At 42.5% G+C, this 21,745-nt stretch overlaps 1 protein-coding gene across 4 annotated transcripts in view; it reads left to right on the top strand.

The window, feature by feature from the left end:
• MYO1D (myosin ID) overlaps positions 1–21,745 on the top strand; it is a 350,547-nt gene that overhangs the window by 48,288 nt on the left and 280,514 nt on the right. The window contains exon 1 of one of the 4 annotated variants that reach the window (XM_079905378.1): positions 4,684–4,837. The exons of the other annotated variants lie outside the window; for them this stretch is intronic. The gene's annotated coding sequence lies outside the window, so the exon portion shown is untranslated. Of the gene's footprint in view, positions 1–4,683; positions 4,838–21,745 lie in introns of those variants that run through there. 4 annotated transcript variants of the gene reach the window in all.

The following is a 21,745-nucleotide window of genomic DNA, read 5'->3' as shown; positions in this document are numbered from 1 at the left end:
GCAAGGAAGTGCACGGATGCTGCCTAGGAAAGGCTTCAGGAGCTGATTAGTTTGGTCAAGCAGAGGATCTTTGTTATTGGCTATTGTAACTGAAGTATCCCTAAACATTTTTCCACATATGTCTAAAAGCATTTATGTCAACCAACTTTTATTGACTTGCTGTGTGCCAGGCTCTGTGCTCAATGGGTTGGGATGGGGATGCTGATTACAGACAAGCAAACAGACAAGTCCTTATGGTAAGTTCTGTGAAAGGGGAAGTACCGAGTATTTGGGGAGTGGATGGGAGTAAGCAAGCTACCTAAGATTTGGACATGAGAGGAGAACGTATCACCAAGATCCCTAAAAGACCTCAAAATTCTTCAGGAAATATATTCTCCCTTGAGTAGTCCACTCCCAGGATAAAGTAATAATAAACACTTTCATAGCATTTTAACATAATCTCTTGTTTGTAAAATGAGTATTCTGTTAAGAAAGCAGCCAATTATGCTCAGGCTATTAAAATACCAGTAGAGTTTCAAAACTCTATGAATATGAGCATGTTACTGTACTTAAAGAAAATTCACCCTGAAATAAGGAATAACCTGCATTATAAAGTAGTTTATTATGGAAAAATTTCCCCTGGTTTTACTGAGATATAATTGACATATAACATTGTATTAGTTTGAAGTATACAGCATAATGATTTGATATATGTAATACTGTCAAATGATTACCATAGTAAGTTTAGTTAACAACTGTTACCTCATGCAGTTAGTTTTTTTCTCTTGATGACAGCTTTTAAGATCTACTCTTTCAGTAACTTTCAAATATATAATACAGTATTGTTAACTATAGTCACTATGCTGTACATTACATCTTCAGAATGTATTTATCTTATAGCTGGAAGTTTGTACCTTTTGACCATCTTCACCCATTTCTCCCACCACCTACCCCCTGCCTCTGGCAGCTACTAATCTGTTTCCTGTTTCTATGAGTTTAGGAATTTTTTTAAGATTCCACATGTAAGTGGGGTCATACAATATTTGTCCTTTTCTGTCTGACTTATTTCACTTAGCACAGTGCCTTCAAGGTATGTGTTATATGTGTGTGTGTATACACACACACACACACACACACACACACACACACACACACACACCACATTTTCTTTATCCGTTCATCCGCTGATGGATACTTGTTTATTTTCATATCTTGGCTCTTATAAGTAATGATTCACTGAACACAGGGGTACAGATAGCTCTTCAAGCGGGTGATTTTGTTTCCTTTGGAATTGCTGGGTCATATGTTAGTTCTGTTTTTAATTTTCTGAGGCACCTCCATACTTTTTTCCATAGTGGCTGCACCAGTTTACATTCCCATCAACAGTGCACAAGGCCTCCCTTTTTCCATATCCTTGCCAACACTTATTACCTCTTGTCTTTTTAATGATAGCCATTCTAACAGATGTGAGGTGATAGCCCATTGTGGTTTTGGTGTGCATTTCTCTTATGATTAGTGGTGTTGAGCACCTTTCCATATACCTGTTAGCCATTTGTATGTCTTCTTGGGAAATAACTATTCAGTTTCCCAGCCCATTTTTAAGTTGGATTACTTGGTTCTTTGCTATGGAATTGAATGAGTTACTTATATATTTTGGATGTTAGCCCCTTATCAGACATATGACTTGCAAATATTTTCTCCTATTCCATACATTGCCTTTTCATTCTGTTGATGGTTTTCTTTGCTGTGCAGAAGCTTTTTAGTTTGATGTAATGTCACTTATTTATTTTTGCTTTAGTTGTCTTTGCTTTTGGTGTCAAATCCAAAAAAGTCATTGCCAAGACCAGCGTCAAGGAGCTTACCCCCTGTGTTTTCTTCTAGGAGTTTTATGGTTTCAGATCTTACATTCGAGTTGATTTTTGTGTATGTTGTAAGGTGTAGGGATCCACTTTCATTATTTTGCATGTGGCTGTCCAGTTTTCCCAATCACCATTTATTGAAGAGACTGTCCTTTGCTCATTCTATATTTTTGGCTCTTTTGTTTTAAATTAATTGACCATATATGCATGGGTTTATTTCTGGGCTCTATATCCTGTTCCATTGATCTGTGTGTCTGTTTCTATGCCAACATTATACGATTTTGATTACTATAGCTTTGTAATATAGTAATATTCTGTTAAGGAAGCAGCAATTAACTTCCATCATGCTCAGGCAATTAAAAATATCAATAGTTTCAAAACTCTGTGAATATGAGTATGTTAGCTTAATTCAAATTCATCCTGAGATAAGAAATAAACTGTTACAGAGTAATGTCATATGGATATTTTTGTTTTAATAGTATTCAGTACTTCATTTGGGTGTGAAAGTGTTCCACACAAAGCTCAACAAGTATTTCTAATGTCACAGTTTTCAAGTAAGCCACAGCTGAGATGTAACAGAGATATGCTGTTCTCTGGATAAACATTCTCTTCGAATTAATTTGTTTTACATCTTAGTTACTTTTAATTTGGCTTACTTTTTTATCCTTATTTTCTTTTTAATTATTAAAGGAAAACATCTTTCCAACAAGCCAAAGTAAATGAAGTAAAATGTGAAATTTCCCCCCTTCCCACTCCTCCCCCAATGCTACTCCCCCAGAGTAAACACTGCAAGTTTGGTGTATCTCTTTCCGGAGCATGCAAACATTTGGACAACTAACTAGTTACATATATAAGAGGTGGGAGAGAGTAAGGGAGGAAGAAGAGAGGGAGAGACATTGTGTGAGTGTGTTTGTGTGTGTGTGCACAGGCGTGTATACACACATGTATAGTTTCAACTTGAAAAGTAATATAATGTTGTATGGAATTCAGTCTACATAAGAACAAACAAATAAAATTTTAACAGGGACCATGCCAGAATAACGTTCTATAGTGTGGCTCTTTTTCCATTTAATACAATGTGTCCTTAACCTCTTTCTGTGTTAAGTGTATTGGATTCTGCCTCACTCTTTCCACTAGCCACATCATATGTCATCGTTTGGATGTAATCATCTTCCTAGTCATGATTGTTTGTGAAGTGTTGGCATTACAAGCATACTGCAGTGAGCATCCTGTGTGAAAGGATACAGATCTCTTTATTGTTCTTTACTTTTCCAAAGTTGAACTTTAAAGCCAGCTTTTCAAGTTCCAAAATGAAAGTTCATTAAGATTTCAAGTGTGATTGCGTTAAGTTTGTAGATTCAATTTTGGGAGAATTGGTACCGGTTTTCAGAGTTGCTTTGTTCCAACGAGTCCCTTGTGTTCAGCCTATAGTTTGCTTTCACTTTGTGATCATTCTGAGTCTTGCTTTAGATGATTTTATACGATCCTTTATTGATATGACAGATACGTTTGGTCTTAGTTCTATCTTAATTTGTGCAATTTGTTGTTGTTGTTGTTGCTTTTAATACTTCTTAAAAGTTTTTACCCCACATCCCATGTTTGCCTTGCTTTGTGTTGTGTTATTTTCCTTCTGATAGTTTGTACATTTATAATTAGCTTTTACTGGTCTTTTTTCCTGTAGTTATCTTTGTGACTACAACTTTACATTGCCCCTCTCCCGTTCATCACCCAGTTTTTGATTAGTTATATTACAATTAGTCATTTTTCTAGTGATAGTTCAGTTAGGATTGTGTTTGGTTTTTATGGAGTGGAACTCCCACATCAGTGGGCTCACCAAGTAGGGGTTTATTTTCCTCATAAAGTGAACAGTGCAGAGGTCAGCGGTCAGGCTGGTTTCATAGCTACCCGGTGTCATCAGCATCCCTGGCTCTTGGTGCCCCCCCCGCCCCGCCCCCACTAGCCTCCGCTTTTGCGCCCATGCTTGCCTTAGAGTGGAATGCTGGTTGCTCCACCTCCAACCTCTCATCTGCATTCTGGATGGGAAGGAAAAAGAGGAAAAGGGAAAGGGGTGCCTGAACTGGAGAGGCAGAACTTTCCTAGAAACCCTCCACTGTGTCTCATTGACCAGAACCACGTTGCGCCGTCATCCCCTGGCTGTCATCCTGGCCGGGAGGGTGAGTGTGGTTATGGGGTCCGATGCCTCCCTGAACCAAATCGTGGTTCTGCTGGTCAGGAAGGAAGGTGATAGGACATCGAATAGGCAGTTAGCTCTGTAGGGCGCGGTATGTGTGTTCGCATGTTTAGATAGTAAGCCGTATCTTCTCATAACTTAGACTGTGAGATGTGAACGGTACCTGCAGACGCCCGACGGGGAAGGTGAAGTCAGAATATTTAAACAAACTTCTACCTTTTTTCCTCTCCTGCATTTTGTTAATGATATGACTGTTTTTAATACACATTGTCACTTTTTTACCACATTTTCATGCCGTCCACTCATGAATCCAGCGCTTGCCTCCCGCCCTTTCGCTTCCCCTCAGCCCTTGGTTGGTGTGGCTCCCCTCGAAGTGTCTTCAGAGTGGACTCTCGTGAGCATTTCCATTCCTGCACTTTTCCAAATCCCTGCGTGATGCCTTTATACTAAAGGGATGGTTTGGGTAAGAAAGTTCCCCTGTCGTACTTCCTTTTCTGCGTAATCATTGCTGTGCCGTTGTCTGAGGTTGAATATTACTGAAAGTCTGAGGCTCGCCTGATTTTTCTCTTGCGAGTGACCATGACCTGATTTTTTTTTTCTTGTTTTAATATTGATGGAATTATTTTGTTGCTCTTTTATCTTTGAAGCACAGTCACTTCACTCCGCTATGTCCTGGTGTTCGTTCTTCTCTATTAGTTTATCTGAGAACATATTTAGACCTTCAGCGCTTTAAAACGGCCTCTTGAATTTCTTGAATTATCCTTTGGAGGCTTTTCATTTCTTTGTTCTTCAGAGACACCAATGAGGGGTATGTTGATTCTCCACGGCCTCCCCCTATATCTATTATTTTCTCTCAAATCCTTTCGTTTTCCATTGCATTTTCTCACTTTTCTCAAGCTCGTCTTCTTAGCCTCAGATGCCTTTTCAGCAGGGTCTTTGCTCCTTTTTGTTGCTTCCAATGTGACCTTTCTTATGTGATGACTTTTACTCTTCCTTTCCTTTCTGAGCGCCGCTAGCTCATTTTTTTCCACCTTTAGTTGTATCATTTCTTTTCTCTTTTGAGCTGTTTTAAGCTCTTGTTTCATAAAGCCTTTAAAGATTACCTGTAACAAACTACCACAAACTAGTGGTAAACAACAAAGATTTATTATAGTTGTGGGGGTCAGAAGTCTGACGTGGGTGTCACCGGGCTGCAATCAGCAGGGCTGGTTCCTATCCGGAGGTTCTGGAGGAGAATCCCCGTTTTCTCACCTTTTTCGGCTTCTAGAGGCCGAACATACTCCTCCCCTGGGGTCCTCTCTCTCCACCTTCAAAGTCGGCAAAGCCCTTCCCACGTCAAATAGCACTGACCTTCCGTTAGTCACATCTCCCTCTAATTCTGATTTTTGTGCCTCCCTCTCATTTTTAAGGACGCTGGTGATTCCATTAGCCCCACCCAGGTAATCTGTGATCATCTCCCTATTTTAAAGTTAGCTCATTAGCAACCTTCATTCCCCTTTGCCATGTAAGGTGACAGATTCACAGGGGTTGGGACCTGGACATTTTTGGGGGTAAGGGTGAGGCATAATTCTGCCTACCAGAAAGATCATGTTGAAAGTAACGTCTTTGCTCACAGACGTAGAGATCAGACTTGGGTTGCCAAGGGGGAGGGAGGGAAGGGAGAGGGATGGAGTGGAAATTGGGGGTTGGTAGGTGCAAACTATTACATGTAGAATGGATAAACAACAAGGTCCTACTGTATAGCACAGGAAACTATATTCAATATCCTGTGACAAACCATAATGGAAAAGAATATTTAAAGAAAAGAATGCCTATATGTGTAAAACTGAGTCACTTTGCTGTACAGCAGAGATTGGTACAACATTGTAAATCAACTATACTTCAGTTAAAAAGTAAAAAAATAAGTAAAAGTAATAGCTTTGGCCATGATTTTTTACCTGGTCTTGCAAAATTATGGTATGTATTCTTTTTTCATTTCCCACATACATGTTCCTCTCTCTTCCCTCCCTCCACCCCCTCCTTCTCCCTCTTCCCTCCCTCCACCCCCCCTTCTCCCTCCCTCCCTCCTTCTCCCTGTTCCCTCCCTCCACCCCCCCTTCTCCCTCCCTCCCTCCTTCTCCCTGTTCCCTCCCTCCACCCCCCTTCCCTCCCTCCCCCCAGTATTTTTTAGAAGTACTTCTATGTTTGTTCTTAAATAAGAGGAGTTTTTCCTTGACCCAGGCTGTTCGTCTGAGCCGCGGGTTGGAGAATAAGCTACCATAGCTGGTATTTTGAATTTAGATCTGTCCATGGAAATTCATTTCTAAGGCAGGACCTGATTTTCCCGGATCCATAGGGAAGCCCCCTCTTAATCAGGGGTGTGTATTTGTTCGTGTGTATGTACGTGTGGCAGGGGAGGTGACTTAGTTTTACTTCTCTTCAGCTGACAGGCTCCTGACCCCCCTTATTTCTCTACCACAGTATTACTCTTACCTGACTTGTAATTCTTAAAGATAAGTTTCAGTTAGTTAGTTGATTTTGAAATATTCCTAGAAGACAGACAATGAAAGGGATGGTTATACTAGACGTAGGAATTAATTAAGTATGCCTGCCTCCCACTACACCCTTTTTAAGAGTAACCACTCTCTACAGCCTGGCCGAGCAGAGGCTGTGTTTTGAGCCGCTGGATCCCCCTGCTTCCCTCCACCTTCAGCCTGCTGCAGCTGGGATAGGACTTGATCCAAAGACGGCCAACCTGTGGTCTTACCAGCAACCCATGGCTTGATTCAGAGAGTGTAACTCAGCCCGTTTTAAGCACTACGTATGTTATCTAGGCTTAGATTCAAGCTCAGCCAGTTAGTAGTCGGGTCACCCTGAGCACCTCACTCAGGGTTCACGACGCCCCGGCTTCCTTTCTGTAAAATATTAGACCCTATATAATGTTTTGAGAATTAACAATAGTTAATTCACTTAAAGTGCGTACAGCAGGGTCTGGCTCATGCTCAAAGCTGCATAAATGGTGGCCATTCTTATTATTCTGCTCGGCATTTGGAATTAGGAAACTGACTATGAGAGTCACCAGTAGAAACGAAAGCCCGCATGTCAGGGGACAGAGCAGAGCGCCTCCCTCCTTTTACGGGCAGTTCCCTGCAGAAGGGGACACATGCATACGTGAATGTACACAGAGTCAAGGTGGAAAGCGCCTCATCTGGAGAAGGAAGGGAAGGGCTCTGGCAAGTCAAAGCCACGTGCAGGTCAGATTCATGAAGGACCAGAAACACATCAAAGCAAGGGAGCTGTTTCATAAAGGGCGGAGGGGGACTGAGCGAGCAGAGAGAAACAGGAGCTGGGAGACACCCCTCAGTGCCCGGTCCCTCGATTTCTCCCCCAGGCTTCCCCTGAGACCCCTGCCCTTCTCCTCACTGACCTGGACATAAACACGCTGGGCCGCTCTCACATCTTGCAACCAAATTAGCCAGACAAAAGCAATGATGACGCTGACCTATACATGATGAAGAATGACTGCCGTGTCATCTCAGATTGCTTGTAGCCAACATTATGCGGTTTTCCTGCAGTGTGACTCTATCAGCAGCCAGTGCTCTCTGAATAAAGTGAATAACCAGCTGCCGCAACTTTTCAACCACTGCCGACTTCCTTTTTTGTAGGTTGAACACGTTCCAGGAGTATCCTATTTTGTAATATTCCAGTTGAAGGAAAAAGCAAGGAAGAGGGTGACATCAACCTCTTCAGTCAAATTCTTTTTTTAATTTTGGTTAATCTTCACAAGTTTTTGAACTGAAAATGGGGCAGAACTTCATAAGATTTTTAGAGCAGGAAAGGATTTTAAAGATTTTCTAGTCTCACTACTTTTCGAAGTAAAGGAAACTGGACCCAGTATCACATTGCACACCCCGCCTCATCTAGTACTCACAACACCCGTGTGTGGGACAGTACCCTCTCTTTACAGATGAGGACACAGGCTTGGAGAGATGGACTCCTTACCCAAGATCACAGATACAACAAGTGCTGGAACTAGGATTTGAACCCAGGTCTTTCTGACTACAAAGCATGTTAGAAATGCCTCTGTGGGCTCTAAAGCTCGGGCTAGAGAAGAGCGAGGCTTTTATTTTACATTTCCTTCCCTCTGCGTGGTCTTTCTTTCCACGTCTCTTCCAGAAAAGAAGGCCAGAAATGTACAGTTTTTAACCCGCTTTTTAACCCATGAGCTAGAAGGGTCTTGAACGTGGCCATGGACCACTTGCCTCCAAAGCAGTGAAGTATCTTCCAATTAGAGCTCTTCCTACTGAGCTGGAACTGCTGTTGGAGATCTGTCCAACCTTCCTTCCATACAGCGGCCCTCACGTGGAACCACGGCCAGGCGGTGCTAGGGGCGACGCTCAGAGACTGCTGGGGCCTCAGTGTGCAGTTTGAGCATGACCTGAGTCGTATTTGATGACAGATTATTTGCAGGAGGCAAGAGTGGTTAAGAGCTCTGGCTCTAAAAGTAGGCTGCTTCTGTGAATCCCAGCTCTTCTGTTTCATGCTTGTGTGACCTTGAGCCAGAATCTGCTGCTTCTCAAAGCCGTGGTTTCTTTATCCGTAACAGAAGGGGTATGTGATACATTGGATGGTTGCGAGGATGAAATGCAATCATGTATGTAAACCACTTCACACAGGGCCTGCCACAGTCATGCGCAACAGATGTTGGCCGTTATTATACTCCTTGGAAACAGTGTGCAGAAACAGCAAGGAAGAGGTGACATCAGTGTCCCACAGAATGCTCTTTTATTTTGGTTAATTCTTTAAAGTTTTCGAACTTAAAACAAGTAACTTTATAGGCTTTATAGCTGGGAAGGATTACTTTCCTTGAAAGTGGTTACTTGAAAATGGCAGCTCCTGTGTTGAGCTGACAAGACCAATTTTTAAAACTGCAGTCATGTTACGAGTGTAAAATATTCAATTCAAAGTGCAGAAGATATACATACATTTTATGACCATAATGAAGAGAGGTAGAAATATGTTCTTGTTCCGAGTTCTTTTGTTGCTAAACCATTAAATAATATGGCTGTGGTTTTCCCAATCCTCAGCAGAATAAAGAAGCTTTAGTGCCCATATCTTTTTGGACTGAAAAAATTTTATAGATTTTTTAATGCATTCTTATAACATTACTATGAAGTGGCTAGCAGGTGAATACTATTTTTATTTTATTTATAACAATATACCAATATTCGATTTTAAACAATAACTCAAAATTCTCTTCTGGTTCACTACCCAGATGAATAATTTTTTAATATTTTTTGTTCTCATAGACTACATGATTTGTGTTGGGCGACAGTGATTTTTCTAGTTTCCTAGACATTTCCATGTACGGTGGAAGTCTTGGTTTGCACAGTGTACTACCAATTAATGTATAAATTGTGCCAGTGTACAATTTATTATCATGCAATGTACTTATTGTACAAACTTACAAAATACAGTAATGTGGGAACTTCTCTGGTGGCGCAGTGGATAAGAATCCGTCTGCCAGTGCAGGGGACACGGGTTCGAGCCCTGGTCCGGGAAGATCCCACATGCCGTGGAGCAAATAAGCGCGTGTGCCACAGCTACTGAGCCTGCGCTCTGGAGCCCATGAGCCACAACTACTGAAGCCCGCGCGCCTAGAGCCCGTGCTCCACAACAAGAGAAGCCACCACAGTGAGAAGCCTGCGCACTGCAACGAAGAGTAGCCCCCGCTCGCCGCAACTAGAGAAAGCCCACGTGCAGCAATGAAGACCCAACGTAGCCAAAAATAAATAAAATTAAATCTTAAAAAAAAAATACAATAATGTACAATTTACCATTAGGTGGTTTTGGGGGGCAGAGTTACACATAAATTTGAGAGGCTGACATTTGACAGGTACAAAAAACCACATGCATTTAGAATCATAATAAGTTGACCTGGAAGGGAATTTAAAAATGATTCCAGACTAGTACCTCATTAAATAGAAAATTGAGGCGCAAATAGTCACTTGTCTGAGTTACAAAGATGAGTTGTGATCGTTTTTCCTTTCCAAAAATGTTTGTGCCGTGGCTTCTATTGCCATTTGTCTTCCCCCTTTTTGTTAAAAATATTAGTTAAAAAAATTATGTAAAAAATCCCCTAACAAGATAGTATTGTATTTGAAGAAGAAAGGCTGAATCCTCTTTTTATGATCAAGATGGATTAGGGTTTTGATAGTGCATTTTCCGGGAGTTTTCTACAGTGTCTGCAGTTAAGAGCATCCATCTATTAGATTTAGACCACTTTTAAAATATAAAACAATATCTAAAGCAGAACAAACTCATGGTCCACTAATCGCAAATAAATAGTATAAGTATTTTCAAAGAAAAAATGCATTCAAGAGTTTTCCTCTCCTCTAGTATTTGAAGATACTGTTAAAGAATTGCAGCCTATTGCAAACTGGACTGGTTAGGATCACACCGCATTGTTTAAAATTTAGTTCTAATAGTGCTCCAGCAATCAAATGGGGAGAAACCGAAAGAAGTATTGAAATGATTTCAGAGCTCAAGACCAGAAGGAATAATATCGGGCTCGATTTCCAGTCTTTCCTGTCCTGTCCTGTCCTGTCCAGCCTGTCCTGCTCCTTTGGTCTGGAACATTCTTTCTTTAGTTTTGTTTTCGTTTTTGTTTTGGCCTGCGCAGCTTGCAGGATCTTAGTTCCCCGATCAGGGATCGAACCCGAGCCCTTGGCACTGAAAGCGCAGAGTCCTAACCACTGAACCGCCAGGGAGTTCCCTGGTCTGGAACATTCTTAAACTTCTTCCGCACCTGTCTAACCCTTATTTATCCTTCAGGGTCCTGCTTTCATCTCAGTGGAAACTTCCCTAAACCAGTGAGGTCTCAGGTTAAATACTAGGTTAGCATTCTGCTCTCCTTCCTATCTCTCATTTGTCTGGATTGTAATAATAAGGTTATTCGTAGTTTTTTAAAAAACAGTGTTCCTCACTTGACTGTAAGTTCTATCAGCTCAGGAACCAAATATCTTTTTTACTGCTACACCCTTCATGAAAAGCATCATGCTAGACGCATAGACATCCTCCATAAATATTTATTGACTGATGGACGAATGGATTCCTTGTTTAGGATGTTGTAGCAAAGAGACGTTGAGAGGACTCAGCTGGCTGCTTCACGTAGGGCTTCAGGTCACGTTCATTGCTACTAGGTCACTGTGAGGAAAGGATTTGGTTAGGTTTGCAAGCCCAGAAATTTGCTTTGATCATTTTGATTATCAGTTTCACTTGTAAACAAACTTACAAGAAGCTAATTTGTGCGCCAGAATACAACTTTCCAATTTACAGTAGGAAATGTACCCAAGAACTGGGCCTTACAATCTGTGCAGGTGTGGCCGAGACAGTAATCACTGAATAACCTTGTACTTTTTTTTTTTTTAATATTTATTTATTGGTTTGGCTGTGCCGGTCTTAGTTGCGGCACGCGGGACCTTCGTTGCCGTGTACGAGATCTTGTAGTTGCGGCATGTGGGCTCTTAGTTGCGGCATGCGTGCAAGATCTAGTTCCCTGACCAGGGATTGGACCCTTGCCCCCTGCACTGGGAGTGTGGAGTCTTAACCGCTGGACCATCAGTGAATAACTTTGTACTTCTCTGCATTTCCCAGCCTGGCCGGCTGTTAGGTTGGGACTGCATAACTGGAACTGACCAGTGGATTCTGAGCCAAAGTGATAGATGTTACTCTGGGGCCCAGGTAGTTAGAGCTGATGTGCTTCCTTCATTTCTTTCTCCTCTGCCATGGCAGCTAAGCCATGTGTTCTAGTTGGCAAGTCTGCAAGATGGAAGAGGACTGGGTAACCAGGATGGGACTTAAATGAGCAAGAAATGAACCTCAGTGTTAGTCACTGAGATTTCAGCGGTTTATGTGTTACCGTAACATAGCCTAGTATTACCATGATTAATACATTAGAAACTTTCCCTTGGTTTATAAATTTCCATTCAGAGAAACAAATTATAAACATGAAGATTGTTTCTTGGGAAAAACCTCCGTATTTGGATCTTACCTGTTCCCTTGAGCTTGAACTACCTCAAACGATAACTATGCTTTATATAAAAATGATGAGAATAAGAGCTAACAAATAAATGAAAATGTAAAACATCTAAGTAATTCGTAGCCCGTAACTGGGATTTTGTAGGACTTTAGAGTCATGTTCATGATTCCTGTTGAACCACAAGTTTGGCATGTTTCTTCCACTGTGATATTTTTGGTCTCTTCTTGGTAAATAAGAAAAAAATCCAGGTTGAAATGAGCAACTGCCGTATATCAAGATCTTAGAAATCATCTCTCTTTTCCTACATCCCTTCAGCTTTTGTGTTCCACAACTCTCTTAGCAGCAGCTTATGCCATAATGTGGGTCTCTTACAGGGTAATGTTTTTCATAAAGTATTTTTTTCAGTAGGATTATATTTGAGTGCTGGAATTCCAGTTCTCTTTGAGATACTGTTAGGCTTTGCCACTTTGCAAAGATGAATGAGTCAGATGTCTTGTCCTCAGAATTTTCCCATCTGTGACAGAGACTGCTAGCTATTCACCGAAACTTGTTTCCTCTTCTTCATGGGCACACCCTCCCTTGCAATTCCATGTCTCGTGGGACCGAGTCCTCGCCAGTGGAACTTAAGAGGTCCAGCCACTTACAAGCCTAGCTCCTAAAAGCCTCCCGCGTGTGATTCCTCATTCTCTGCCCACTTCTGCATCGATGCCCACGGTGACCTGGAAGTCTTGAGCTGAAGATGGAAGAGTTTCTGTGAAACGATTCACTATATGACTGCCAGCAGCAAAGGCCTGCTCCCTCTCCCCAGAAACGTTTGTGTTGGACTGATGTTTGAATAACAAACTTCGCTTGTGAAGCCACTGGAAGTTTGGAATTTATTATTGCAACTAACATCACCCTAAGGCAGCATTTCATAGCTAACACAGCACTTTCAGAGTAAATATTGAACATTTCAAGAGTGATGAACTTATGTGTTAATTTGTAATGTAACTTAGAAGAAACAAAGGCTTCATTTCAAAATAATCTGCTAGTTCTCAGTCTTTCATAATTCCAGATGACTTGGCTCTTCCTAAAACAGCCAACCAATGGCTACTCTGATTAAGTAGGCCCTTTGTTTATCCTCCTTCCTCTCACACCACTTTATAAGGTCACATTCTGTGTTTACAGATCCAGGGAGCATTTACTCTTACTTGCAAGCGCGGTAGAAAAAAGGAAAGGGATACATGTAAAATGTCAACACACAAGTCTAATTTATGTGGCTGACGCAGACTGTGGCAGGTCACTTTTCGAAAACGTGTCGCTGCCTTGAGAAATTTACCACCATGGAAAAGCTGCTCTGTGTTCAGCCTTCCACCTATTGCCCAAGCCAGAAATCTGCTTATTCTTGATTCGTCTCTCTTTTTAACCTTCTCCACCCCCATCTAGTCAGTCACCAGATGAGGTCAGTTCAGTTTCCTAAGTGTCCTTTGAATCTGTCTCCCACCGTGTTCTAGTTTAGGTCTCTGTTAAGGGTCCCACGGATGCACTTTCTCCTAACTGGCCTCCTAGTTGTCTCCTGTCTTAATACTTCCATGCCATAGCCAGAATTCGCTTTCTGAAATGCAAAACTCAACACCTATGCCTCTGTGTTGAGATCCTTCAGTGGCTCTCCCTTTGGGGATAAAGCCTAAACTTAACGGGACTTGCAAGGCCCTGTGCCATCAGTGATTAGTTCTCCTATCTTCTCTCTCACTGTCTTTCCTTCCCTTTACCTGCACTATCTTTCGTGGACCCTGTGCCCCAACCTTACGGAACTTCTTTTCTTTAAACATACCTTCCTCTGTCTTAAGCTTCTCAGCCTTTGTTCCTGCTGTGACCTCTCTGTGGAGCACTGCTTTCCCGCCACCCCATGTGTATCCCCTGCTCATGCCCCCCCATCCTTTAGTTCTCAACTTAGATGTTAATTCTTGGATCACCTTCTTAGATCCTCAAGGTCTGGGTTAACTGCCCTTCATTTGTACTCCAATATCACCCTGCATTTTCTCTATCATGATAGCTCCTGTGCTGTATTTTCTCCTTACTTGTTTGTATACCCTGCAAGGCTGTCCGGAGGATCTCAGGCCATGATTATATCGATGATCATTGTACATAAGCCCATAGCACACTGTGTAACACAATAAACACTTGGATAAATGAGTGGTAGGAACCCAGTCTTTTTCAGATTTGTCCACAGAGTGATATTTGAGGATATAATAAAGGTGACTAAACTTAGTGCCAGAATACCTTTCCAAATACTGGGAAGTCATTGGTGCTGAAGACCAGTCATAGGAGAAATGACTGATTCTGGATACATTTTGAAGGTTGAACTAATAGGATTTGCTGATGGATGTAAAGGACTCTGTGCTTATAAATTATATTTGCTTGGTGAAATTGTTCAGGAAAAGATGGTGTCACGATTATGGTTAAGGTGATTGTGAGGATTAAATGATAGAAAGTTTCTGCTAGCCTAGTGCTTGGCATTTGGGTAGGTATTCAGTGAATACTATTTTCCTATTTGTATCTTGTATCTTGTTAAGACCAGAAAGTGAAATGCATCGTAGCTGCTCCTCAGCCCCAGTGTGCATCGGGTGTTGTTGGCGTCCAGCCTCTGCCTGCACCTCTGCGTCCTCTCTCTCGTCCTGTACAGACCGTCCACAGGCTGTCTCGGGGCCAGAACCTCGCCCCTGACCTGGGACTCTGGTTGTCTCCCCAGCTTCCTCACTTTCAGAGTTTGTGACTGTTACACCTCACTCTTTCCCTCCAGATGAAACTGCTCCTTTTAAAGTTTTATGCTGTGTCTTTACTTCTCTGATTACTGCTCATTACGACTCCACTGTTTCCCCTTCCTGCGATTTAAGCGTTGGTAACGTGGCATAAAGAGCTGAGCCTTTTACTGTGTCGTCAGCCAGCTGGGTTTGAACTGCGGCACTAATACCCACCACCTTTGTAACCTTTGGCAACTTACTAAACCTCTCTGGTCCTCATTTCTGCCATATGTAAAATAGGGATGGAAACTTCCATTGTTGTGAGTTGTGAGGATAAGAGAGAGATTCTTTTACTACATTTGGAATAGGGCCTAACCCATAAGAAGCACTGAATAATTGTTAGCCATCGTCAGTCATAATCATACCTGGTGACTGCAGCTGCTCTGATATAACTGGAAATGTCACTTCTGTACTTGAATCTCCTCTCCTCTCCTCTCCCCCATTCTCATCCTTTGATCTTGTTTCCACTTGGATGTCCTACAGTAAACTCAAACTCAGTCTTCATAGCGAAGCTTATCAAACTGCTAATCTGTAGCAGGATGCTTTGGCTACAAGTAACAGAAAACCCAAATAAAAGTGGCTTATAAACAAGGGAAGTTATTTCTCTCCTATAAGCAGAAGTCTGGAGGTAGGATAGATCCAAGTTGGATAACCCAGTTGCTCAACCCTGTCCTCAGAGACCCAGGTCCTTTCCATTCCCTCAGCAATTTCACTGATGCTTTTCAGCTCGCTCTCCTCACCTCAAGATGAAAACCCAGGAACCGTGTACAACATTCTAAAAGGATTTCTCCCTCATCTTCGCTCAGATCGAGGAGACTTTCCTAATCTGATCACTGACAAGGGGATTGGAATTCCCAGTTTCAGCTTGCTAACCAAGATGCGTTTTCCTGGAGCTGGGGAGAGGATTCCATTCCCTGAGCAGACTGAGGGGCTGTGTGGCGGGAATGGGGGTACGGGGGTGGTGGGACGCTGAACACCTGTACAGAATCAGGGCGCTGCTGGCAAAGAAAGAGGGTTGGGGGATGGATTTGGGTAGAGAGCATACAGAGTCTGCTACCGTGTTTGAAATATGTCATACTTAGAGGGGAAAAAAATCTAAAACTGAAGAATTGGGAGAACTGAAGTCAGGAAAACTAGGTAGTGGGTATTGTAGAAAATCAAGTCAGACCAAGGAGTGAGTCTGGAGCAGAGGGGATGGATTTGAGAGATGCGTCTGGCATCCTCAGTGACTGGCATAGGGATAAGGAAGAAGGGCCTCATTTGCTTTCCAGTTTCTTCGTGGCTGAGTGGATAACCATTCATTGAGATGTGGAAAAGAACAGGATTTGCAGGCTTAATTGATAGGAGTTTAAGTTTCAAACAGGTTGAGTCTGAAGTACCTGTGAGACATCCTAGTGGAAATATTCCATAGGCAGTTGGAAGAAATGTCTGAATTGGAAACACAGATTTCAAAATGCTGCTCTTTTGCTCCCCAAAGTTCTGCCTTTGCCCTTTCCTTCCCTCTCGGTGCTGTTGCCCAGTGGCGAGCCCTCCTCTTCTTCCTTGATTGCTTGTCTCCAGTCGGTAGCCTTCTCCTAGGTCACAGCCTTCTCCCTCTCTTCTTAGGGAACCCATCCTCTTTTGGCGAAGCCATTGCTTCAACCACCGTGTGCCCAGGTTTCAGTGTAAGGGTGGAAGTCAAGTAACCATCTGCTGTTAAGATTAATTCAGAATTCACAAAGCCAAGTGATTTAGTTGACCTACTTTTTAAAAGGCCCATAAACATTATTAAATTACAAAAAAAAAAAAGAAAAAAAAAGCAGCTCGCACACCAGAATACCTCTACACTTATGCCCAGGAAATTGTGATAAGTGGACAGAGTTGTTTAAAGGCATACTAAAAGTTACAGTCTTGCCTTATGGATCCCCCAAATTACAACCAAAATTGCAACCATGAAAATAGTGTTCAGAGTATCCACTTTCAGTTTGCTCTTTAGACCTAAATTAGCTGGGAAAATCAGCACATTCTGACAGAGGACGCCCAACCATCTGTACCTTTACTGAGTGTGTGAACCCTGACCTTCAGGGTTGCCCATATCAACTCCTTGCCTGCTCCCTTCTGTTTCTCTTGCCAACAGCTCCCCAGCCTGCCCTTTCTCAGCCTCACATCTGGTGTCCCGGCACTGTCCTCTCCAGCTTCCTCGCCCTTCATATGCAATCCATTGTCACGTTGGTCCCTGGCACTGGTCACTACTTTCAGTGTCCTACCACGTCTCTGGAGTGTTTGCAGACACCTTTTAGCCACATCAGTCTCCTTGCTGTTTTCCGGTCAGACCTCTCTGCTCACCTGCACTGCTCTTGCTTCTTCCTGCCTGCTCTGTATTACCCTCATCCTTTACTTAGCCCATTTTCCTGGCCTTTAGGAGAGGAGAAGCGTTAAAGTAGTTCGGACCTGACATTGGGGCAGCTTGATCGCTGTGAATTTGTTTTGCAAATACTGCATAGATTATGAGTTCACCTGACAATTATAGCTGGACCTCTTCCCTTAAGATAATGCAAAAGGCCTGCCCAGATATTAGCGGTTGTTATTATTGCTGTCACAGAAACACAGCATGAACGCCTCTTCTTTTAAAGACAGCCGTAGAAGAGTGTGGGGAAACAGGTACTCTCATGGAGAGGCAATTTAGAAATCTCTCTCAGAATCTACCCTAAATACACATATGTGCATGCGTATCTTTATATATGCATATACATATATCCATACAGAGCTATATAATTTTGCATATATATTCATATATTTGAAATCTCTCAGGATACATATGAAATTGATAACATTGGTTATAGTCAGAGGAAGGCACTGGGATAGGGTGTGAGAGAGACTTTTCGTTGCATTCCTTTGTGTGTCTTTTGAATTTTGGTCATTGAAGTATTCCTCATTTAAAACGTATTTTTAGTGTACTATTCTATGCCCAGCAATTCCACTTCAAGGAATTTACCCCACAGAAATATTTGTATACGTGTTAGCAAACCTGCCTGTAAAATAGTGTTAATGGTGACATGTCTATAGTAACAGCAATGACAAAACTAGGAGCAACCTCAAAGTCCATCAGTAGGGGCTGGTGCATCTGTTACTACTTACCTGTACTGTTGTTTAGAAAAATGAGGTAGCCTAATATGGAAAGGTTGCTGAATTAGGATGTGGTAGGGTACGCTGCAGTCACAAACAACCCTCCAGTCTCAGCAGCTTAGTGTAACGAAGGATTGTGTCTCGCTCAAAGAAAACCTGTGGATCCAGGGGACTCTGGTGGCAGCCACTGAGCACTCAGGCTGCTTTGATCTTGTGGCTCTGCCGTCTCAAACACAAAGCTTCCTCAATCACCAGGGTGGCGTGGTCGCCAGCTTCTGTGCTGGCCAGAGCTAATCACATGGCCCGCCTCACTGCAAGAGGGGCTGGCAGTGCGGGAGAACAGATGGAATGTTTGGGGTGCAGCCATCTTGGCCGTATCATTTAGAGTAGACTAATTTTAAAAAGCAACGTATAGATCAGGTTATATAGTGTGTGTGTGTATGTTTTATATATTATACACACACATATATATACACATATATATATAATTTTATTTTAAAAATAAATGTATCTGGAGCATAGGCGCATAAAGTTTTCTGCACGGATGTATAAGACGTTATTAACAATAGGAACCTCTGAAGAGTGGGACTAAGGTTTCCTTGTTTGAATTTTTTTACCATTATTTTTAATATTTTCGATCTAACAAGAAAATGTTTAAACTGCCTTAAACACTATAGTGTAGTCTTTACCTTCCATTAATATATATTGAGAGTAGAACTAACAAATATTAATTTTTGTGGTTTTTTTCAATCTGGTCTAAATTGACTCCATGAAATGATTCCTGAAAAAAAAATTTCAGTTTTGAGAAATCTGAATTGTACAACTGTTAATTTACCTTAAATGAAATTAATTTAGCGCTCCAACATGTATGTGTGTATATAATATGAACAGAGTAGAGAGAATAGCAAAATCCACCTATGTTTGTACTTCCTTGTGTTCTTTAGTTAAGCCTCACGTTTGCCAGTTTTATAAAATGGGAAATGCCCTTCACCATTTACTCTGCACCACTCCTTTCCTGGATATGCTGGAATTAAAGGGCAGGCGAAGAAATAAGCAGTTCATTCATTGTGCACAAGCAAGGAACTGCCTTGAGTCGCCTTGGAAAGCCGCATACCCAGCAAGCTATAAAAATACAGCAACGGATGACATAATCCTCACTCCTATGGGAAATATCTTAAAATATATTAATCTCTTGAGGCATTCAAAACACGAAGGTTCACTTTTACAGGTTAATGCCCTCTTTCTACAAAACCAGACATTTTCATTTACAGATGGAGTATATATTCAATGTACATTTAAAAAATACATTTAAACTCTGATTGAAAAACCAAACAGCATACCACCTTGGATGCAGTGGCCTTAGGTTCCTTTTACAGTCGGCATCTTCTCTCTCTCTCATCAAACCCTCAGAGGACAAAGTAATCCCTGAGGGTACGTATGGCCTGAAAAGAACAATGTGGTTTGAGCTTGTCTGTCTACCAGCGAGAGTCTCTGAAACGCCGGGAAAGAGCCTGCAGCCTCTGACATAGCTCTTCCAGGTCAGGTCCAGCGCCTATGCTTCTTTGCCCGACTCCTATCTTGATGTCATTATGGACTGCCTTGACCAGGCTGAGACTATCCTGAAAATGTTAGCTTTTTCTTTCAAATACGTCTCTTGATTTTGAAGTTATTTCTTTATGTGTAAATGCTGCCTTATTCGGATGTTTTTATGACTTGATTAGTTAGTCATCTCTGCCAGTAACACACCTCCCCATCAGTTGTGGCTCCAAAACCAGACTCAGTGTATGAGGGCCTCGTACCTCTCGGTGAACTTAGTACAAACTCTTTCGGTCTCCCTTTCTCTGGACCCACTTTCATCATTATCATTTGGTTCACTATGACTGCTACATTCAGAAAAGATGTGTCTTTTCTTTTCAATTAATTAATTAATTAATTTATTTTTGGATGCGTTGGGTCTTCGTTTCTGTGCGAGGGCCCTCTCTAGTTGCGGCAAGCGGGGGCCACTCTTCATCGCGGTGCGCGGGCCTCTCACTATCGCGGCCTCTCCTGTTGCGGAGCACAGGCTCCAGACGCGCAGGCTCAGTAGTTGTGGCTCACGGGCCCAGTTGCTCCGCGGCATGTGGGATCTTCCCGGACCAGGGCTCGAACCCGTGTCCCCTGCATCGGCAGGCAGATTCTCAACCACTGCGCCACCAGGGAAGCCCAAGATGTGTCTTTTCTGGACAAAACAAAGACTGTGAAGCTTATTTTGCTGAGGATTAGGCTTAAGTTAAATTAGATTAAAAATAAATAATACAAGGGTGGCGCCATGAAGATGGCGGAGTAGCAAGACGTGGCGATCACCTTCCTCCCCACAGATCCATCCAAACTACATCTGCGCGCGGAACACCTCCCACAGAGCACCTACTGAACGCCGGCAGAAGACCTCAGACCTCCCCAAAGGCAAGAAACTCCCCGCGTACCCAGATGCCCGCAGGCGACCTACACGCAGAGGCGGGGCCGAATCCAAAGCTGAGCCCCGGGAGCTGTGCAGACAAAGAAGGGAAAGGGAAATCTCTCCCAGCAGCCTCAGGAGCAATGGATTAAAGCTCCACAGTCAACTTGATGTACCCTGCGTCTGTGGAATACCTGAATACACAACGAATCACCCCAAAATTGAGGCGGTGGACTTTGGGAGCAACTGTAGACTTGGGGTTTGCTTTCTGCATCTAATTTGTTTCTGGTTTTATGTTTAGCTTAGTTTAGTATTTAGAGTTTATTATCATTGGTAGATTTGTTTATTGATTTGGTTGCTCTCTTACTTTTGAAAAATTTTTATATATATATATGTATATTTTTTTCCTTTATCTCTTTTTGTGAGTGTGTATGTGTATGCTTCTTTGTGTGATTTTGTCTGTATAGCTTTGTTTTTGCCATTTGTGCTAGGGTTCTGACTGTCCTTTCTTTTTTTTTTAATATAGTTTTTAGCGCTTGTTATCATTGGTGGATTTGTTTTTTGGTTTGGTTGCTCTCTTCTTTTTTTTTTATTACTTTTTTTTTTTTTTTTTTGGTGGTACGCAGGCCTCTCACTGTTGTGGCCTCTCCCATTGCAGAGCACAGGCTCTGGACACGCAGGCTCAGTGGCCATGGCTCACGGGCCTAGCCGCTCCACGGCATCTGGGATCTTCCCGGACCGGGGCACGAACCCGTGTCCCCTGCATTGGCAGGCGGACTCTCAACCACTGCACCACCAGGGAAGCCCTAATTTTTTTATTTTTAATATTTTTTTCTATTTTAATAACTTTATTATTTTTATTTATTTATTTTTCTCTGTTTTCTTCTGAGCCATATGGCTGACAGGGTCTTGGTGCTCTGGCCAGGTGTCAGGCCTGAGCCTCTGAGGTGGCAGAGACGAGTTCAGGACACTGGTCCACCAGAGACCTCCCAGCCCCACGTAATATCAAATGGCGAAAGCTCTCCCAGCGATCTCCATCTCAATACTAAGACCCAGCTCCACTCAACGACCAGCAAGCTACAGTGCTGGACACCCTATGCCAAACAACTAGCAAGACAGGAACACAACCCCACGCATTAGCAGAGAGGCTGCCTAAAATCATAATAAGGTCACAGACACCCCAAAACACACCACCGGACGTGGTCCTGCCCACCAGAAAGACAAGATCCAGCCTCATCCACAAGAACACAGGCACCAGTCCCCTCCACCAGGAAGCCTACACGACCCACTGAACCACCCTTACCCACTGCGAGCAGACACCAAAAACAATGGGAACTATGAAATTGCAGCCTGCGAAAAGGAGACCCCAAACAC

Source organism: Stenella coeruleoalba (assembly GCF_951394435.1).
Source record: "Stenella coeruleoalba genome assembly, chromosome: 19".
Lineage (NCBI taxonomy): Eukaryota > Metazoa > Chordata > Mammalia > Artiodactyla > Delphinidae > Stenella > Stenella coeruleoalba.
Note: the sequence above shows the minus strand (reverse complement) of the source record. Positions and strands in the feature narration are given on the sequence as shown.